The sequence below is a fragment of the Capsicum annuum genome, chromosome 1 (assembly GCF_002878395.1).
Source record: "Capsicum annuum cultivar UCD-10X-F1 chromosome 1, UCD10Xv1.1, whole genome shotgun sequence".
NCBI lineage: Eukaryota > Viridiplantae > Streptophyta > Magnoliopsida > Solanales > Solanaceae > Capsicum > Capsicum annuum.
In genome coordinates this window covers 208,867,597-208,873,923 of record NC_061111.1, presented here as the reverse complement: position 1 = coordinate 208,873,923, position 6,327 = coordinate 208,867,597, and the positions used below count along the sequence as shown (strand labels likewise).

At 37.1% G+C, this 6,327-nt stretch overlaps 1 non-coding gene across 1 annotated transcript; it reads left to right on the top strand.

Annotated features, from left to right (window-relative positions):
* The first annotated feature begins 5,969 nt into the window (after positions 1 to 5,969).
* LOC124892213 lies at positions 5,970 to 6,076 on the top strand. Its single transcript, XR_007050133.1, has one exon. It is a non-coding gene; the product is annotated as a small nucleolar RNA R71 (small nucleolar RNA).
* The last annotated feature ends 251 nt before the right edge of the window (positions 6,077 to 6,327 follow it).

Genomic DNA, 6,327 nt, shown 5'->3' with positions numbered 1-6,327 from the left:
TTATACGGAGGTCTAACAAGTATGTATCATCCTCACACAGACTAAGCAAAGGTGTACTTTAGAATTCCAAGTATATGTAAGTTGCATAGTTGAACGAATGCAAATTGAGTAACGCACATAGAGTCATATATTACAGTTATTCCTTATGTACCCATGAATCTATGCACTAAGAATTTCAAATCACAACTCACATTAGTGGTAGAAATCCCACACAATCACTACGTACAAATGGCATAAGGGTCACACCAATAACATAACTCAGCGTACCACACCTATAAGCAAAAAAAAGTCTAAACTTACAATTCAAAGAAGAAATCACCAAACTGTAGTTGTGTGTGCATGCATGAATTGGTGCCTAAGTTTGAATGATAGGGAATGGCTCTAAGCATACAATTTCATACATTACAGAGTTTAATCTTGCACCCCCACTTTATTGCACTCCACACTTATACAAACCATCATCAATCTTCAAGTATTCATCAAATTTAACATGAATGTCACTACCCCAATCGAATAAAGAAAAGGTAAAGTAATTGTGAGCACTTACCCAGATTGTAATGACGAAGAAGAGAGATGGACAATGCCTTTGGTGTGACGCGGTATTCTTGAGTAATTATTGAGAGAATTGGAAAGGGGAAAGTATCACATTAGGGTTGGAGAGAATAGTGGTATTTGGGATTAAAAGGGTTTAATTTCAGGTTATAAAAGGTTGGGTTGGGTTAAAACCCCACTTTTTTATTAAATTACTTGAATAAACCCCTCTCCATAATGCGAAGGTTGGTTTCCATGTTATGCTCCGTGACGCAGGGCTATCATGAATGATTACTATAATATAACCTCTAAAGATTTCCCTTTATCTCAATGTGGAGCTTAACGTAGAGGCTAGGGTCCGAAACGTGGGGCTATCGCGGAGGGCCACTGTTTTTGCACTCGGAGGAATTTTGTCCCCTTTTTTCTTGCCTTCCTTTTCACTAACTTAATATATCTTTTGCATGCTTAATAGCCTCCCAAAACACAAAATTTACTCACTTTTTGTTCTTCCCTATGCCGTGAAGTATCTCATTCCTGCACTCTCAACAAAAACAACATAAATACGTAAGAAAAAAGTGGGTTGCCTCCCCCTTAGTGCCTTAGTTTTGGTCGTGGCTCAACATATCTTTTTGTATTTTTGTATTATTTTATCTCTTTTTCTCTTTCTTCAAAATAACTAAGAATTAACTAATATATTACATTACATTCGTGGGTTACCTCCCATTCAGCGCCTTATTTAATGTCGTGGTACGACCCAGCTCAGCCTCATTCGTCTTCAAAAGTGATGGATATTTTGTGACTTTCCATATGATCTGCCCAATAATTCTTGACTCTCTGACCATTTACCAAAAATATAACATTTTTTTCCTCACACCAAAGTTCAACAGCCCCACGAGGAGTCATTTTTACAACATCGAACGGTCCAAATCACTTGGACCTCAGCTTGCCTGGAAACAGCTTCAACCTTGAATTAAATAGCAACACTTTCTGCCCAGGCTCAAAAACTCGAGTCATAGTTTGCTTATCATGCCATCTTTGGTCTTTTCTTTATACAATTTCGCATTCTTATAAGCATGTAAGTGAAACTCATGGAGTTTACTCAATTGTAACTGTCTCTTCTCTCTTGATAGCTTTGGCTTAAGATTCAATTTCTTCACTGCCCAATAAGCCTGATGCTCAAGCTCTGTGGGTAAATGATATGTTTTTCCATATACCAAGTGATAAGGAGAGGTACCAATGGGCATTTTATAGGTTGTCCTATACGCCCATAGTGCATCATCCAGCTTAATCAACCAATCCTTACACTGACTATTAACAGTCTTCTGCAAAATATGTTTGATCTATCTGTTAGATACTTCCACTTGACCACTCGTCTGTGGATGATATGTAGTGGCCACCTTGTGTCTGGCTCCATACTTCGCCAATAAGTTCTTGAACCAATGATTCACAAATTTTTCCATCACAATGATTGCTCTGGGTGTGTCAAAAATGAGAAAATATATTTTTCTTCAAAATTTTCATCACCACCCTAGCATTATTAGTGGGGAGCGCTACAGCTTCTACCCACTTGGACAAATAATCTAACGCCATCATAATATACAGATTACTATGTTATGGTGGAAACGGGCCCATAAAATTGATCCCCCACACATCAAAAACCTCAACTTCAAGAATATAATTCAGGGGCATTTTATGGTGCCTTAAGATAGAGCCCAATCTCTGGCATTGATCACATTTCCTAACATAAGCTATAGCATCTCTGAACAATGTAGGCCAAAAGAAACCAAATTGTAATACCTTTCTTGTTGTTCGTTCACCTCTATAATGGCCTTCATAAGGTGATGAATGACAACTTTCTAGCACCTGTTTGGATTCAGTTTTTGAAATACATCTTCTCACAGTTCTATCAATACCTTATTTGAACAAATAAGGATCATCCCACATGTATAAGCGTGAATCACAAAACAGGTTCTTCTTCTGTTGACCTGTGGCACCTGAGGATAAGTACCACTGACTAGAAAATTCACTATATTAGCATACTAAGGGACCTCTGCTACATCCAGTTCCATCAACCGCTCATCCAAAAACTCCTCCTGAATACAAAATATATCATCAGTAACATGAGCATGACTTTCTAACCTCTATAAATGGTAAACCACTTGATTTTCAACTCCCTTTGTCATGAACTTCCAAATCAAATTATTAGAGAAGAAAAATCCATCTAATTATCCTTGGCTTCACATCTTTCTTATTGAACAAATATCGGATAACAGTATGATTTCTATGAACAATTACCTTAGTGCCCATCAAATATGCTTTGAATTTATCAAATGCATATACGAGTGTCAGCATCTCTTTCTCTGTGAATGTATAATTGAACTGGGCCACATCTAAAGTTTTACTCACATAATAGCTACAGTGAAATACCATATCTTTGTGCAGCCCCAACACTACGCCAACAGCCATTCCACTAGCATCACAAATTAACTCGAACGGTAATGCCCAATTAGGAGCAATCAGAATAGGTGCTTCTATCAATCTTCTTTTCAAGTGCTCAAATACTTTCATACACTCATCCCCAAAGTCAAACTTTACCTTTTTCTAGTGTCTTGCACATGGGACTTGTTATATTTGAGAAGTCTTTGATAAAGCATTTGTAAAACCCTGCATGCTCGAGAAAGCTTCTCACACCTTTCACTGACACCAGATATGGTAGTTTTTCAATGACCTCTACCTTATTTATTTCTACCTCAAGTCCTATATCTGACACCTTATAACCAAGTACGATACCTTGCTTAACCAAAAAGTAGTACTTCTCCCATTTTAATGCGAGATTAGTTTCTTCACAATGAGCCAAGACCCTATCTAAATTCTACAAACCTACATCAAACAAATTACCAAAGATAAAAAAATTATCCATAAATACCTATATAAAATCTTCCACCATATTGTAGAAGATAGCCATCATGCATCTCTAGAAAGTTGTTGGTATGTTGCACAGACTAAAGGGCATATTTCTGAATGCATAAGTTCCATAAGAATAGGTCAATGTGGTCTTCTCCTGATCTTTTGGTGCTATGGTTAGTTGATTATACCCTGAATACCCATCTAAAAAGCAGTAATATTCTTGCCTCACCAACCTATCCAATATTTGATCAATAAAGGAAATAGGATAGTGATCCTTTTGAGTAGCATCATTTAACTTCTTGTAATCTATGTGGATCCTCCACCCAGTCACTGTACAAGTTGGAATCAACTCATTATTATCATTGGTCACAACAGTCATCCCTTCTATTTTTGGAACACAATACACAGAGCTGATCCATTTACTATTGAGATGGGATAAACTATCCCAGCATCTAGCTACTTAATTATTTCTTTTATGACTACTTCTTTCATCACAGGATTCTATATTTGCTGGTTTTGCACACTTGCTTTATATCCTTCCTTTATAAATATTTTGTGCATACAGAAGACAAAATTAATTCCTGTGATATTCGACATCTGTTATCTGATTGCTTTTTTCTTTCTTTTCAATATTGTCAATGCCTGTTTTACCTGCACATCAGATAAACCCGCAGATAAAATCACAGGAAACATATCATCTTTAACAAAGAAAGCATACTTCAAATGAGATGGTGGAGCTTTGAGCTCTAGCTTCGGTGCTTCATCAATATATGCCTTAGAAGAGGGACCAATTGGTCTTTTCAATAGCTCAAATTCAATCTTTCTAGTAATAATGCTTGCCACATCCAAAAGTTGTACCGTTTCAACAGCTTCAACATCACCAAATAATTCATATCCCACCAATGCTTGCTCCAAGGGGTCCTTGACATAATAAGGTATAGTTCAGACTCAAGATCCAAGACTGTGATAGCAAATAGTTCTTTATATACTGCAGGCAACTTTATTGCCTTGTATACGTCAAACACCTCGACCTTTTCATGAGCACGCATGGTCAACTGTCCTACAGTTACATCAATCAATGAATGCCTAGTTCCTAAAAAGGGAAGTCCTATAATAAATGGGACTTCTGAATCAATATCAAAATTAAGAATAATGGAATCCACCGAGAAGATGAGTGACCCTAATTGCACCAAAATATCTTTAACAATTCCATTTGGTCTGGCAAGAGAATAGTCATCTAACTGTAAAACAACTATGGTGGGTCTTGGGATGCCTAGCCCATCTTTTGTAATAATGATGTCAGCATAAGATTAATGCTCTCCCTAAGATCACATAGACCCCGAATGCTTATTGATTACCCAATTGCAATCTGAATGGTGAAGTTTCTTAGATCTTTTAGCTTTATGGGCAACAAGTTCTGGATTTGTGATGTGCACTCCTCAGTAAGTGCCATAATAGCATATTTAGTCAGGCAGTTATTATTGTCCACGATATCCTATATGTACTTAGCATACTTCAGAACACTTTGCAAAATATCAACGAGAGGCAAGTTAATGTGAACCTATTTTAATACATCAATAAACTTCTTATAACTAGCCTCCTTTTGGTGTTTTCGAAGCCTTTGTGGGAAAATTAAAGGTGGCATCACATTTTCCACTTTGGTTCCCTTTCTTTCAACTTTGCCATCTATAATTTTCTCTTTATCCTTTACTATTTCACCATCAGTAGCAATGTGATTCACCTTCTTAGAATATAACTCCTTTAGTTGTAGTCCACTTCGAGTAGTGATTGCATTCACCTATTTTAGATTTGGCTTAGTATCACTAGGTAAACCTTCATTAGGCCTCTATTTTATGCTCCTGTAATTTGACCTATCTGAACCTCCAAGTTTTTTGTAAATATTTGTTGGTTCTTCACATCTGCTACCAATTATGCTTGAGTAGCCATTATGTGCTTTAGCATCTCTTCAATATTGCTTGTTTGAGTTATGGCTTGATTCCCTGTAATAAGCTGTTGCTGATTATGACCTACTAGCCCACGGTATTGATTTACATTATGTGCTTGATTTCCACCCTATGAGAAATTAGGCTGATTTTGCCAGTTAGGATTGTAAGTATTACCAAAGTTCTATTGTCCTTTCCGATTAGAATTTCCCACATATTTAATAGACTCTGGATTAGTTATGCAAGCATGAGCTGTATGATCACTGCTTCCACAAACCACAAACCAAGTTTGAGCCTGTGTGACTCCCAGATTCATATTACTGAGCTGTGTAGCTAGCTAATTCTGTAATGCAAAATTTTGGGTTGTTATAGCAGTAAACTTATCAACCTCCAACACACCTGCAGCTTTCTTCGAAGCACTTCTTACTTTAGCGTACCACTCAGGATTCCCTTATGAAATTCAATTTAGCAGTGTATATAATTCATGATGTCTTCTCTAGAGCCTGCCTACCTGATGCTGAATTTAGGAGAATCTTGGTGTTTGGGTCAAGACCCTTAATGAAAGTGTGTACCAACATATCATTAGTTTTATGATGATGACAAAAATTCCTGAGCATAACCTTGAATCTTTCCCAAACTTGGTAATGATTCTCTCCATCTTTCTACCTGAAACTCAAAATCTCAGTTCTCAAACATGTTGTCTTCCCAGATAGAAAGAATTGAATAAGGAATTTCTAAGCTAGATCATCCCAGGAAGTGATGGAGTTCGGTGGTTCAGCATGTAACTACCTCTTCACTTCCCCCAATAGAGAAAAGGGAAAGAGAATCAAATGGACATAATCACTAGATACCCCAACAGGGATGTAGGTATCATTGATTTCAAAAAAGTTTTGTATGTGATGTTGTGGGTCCTCATGAGATAAATTGTGAACTGCCCGCTCGAGAG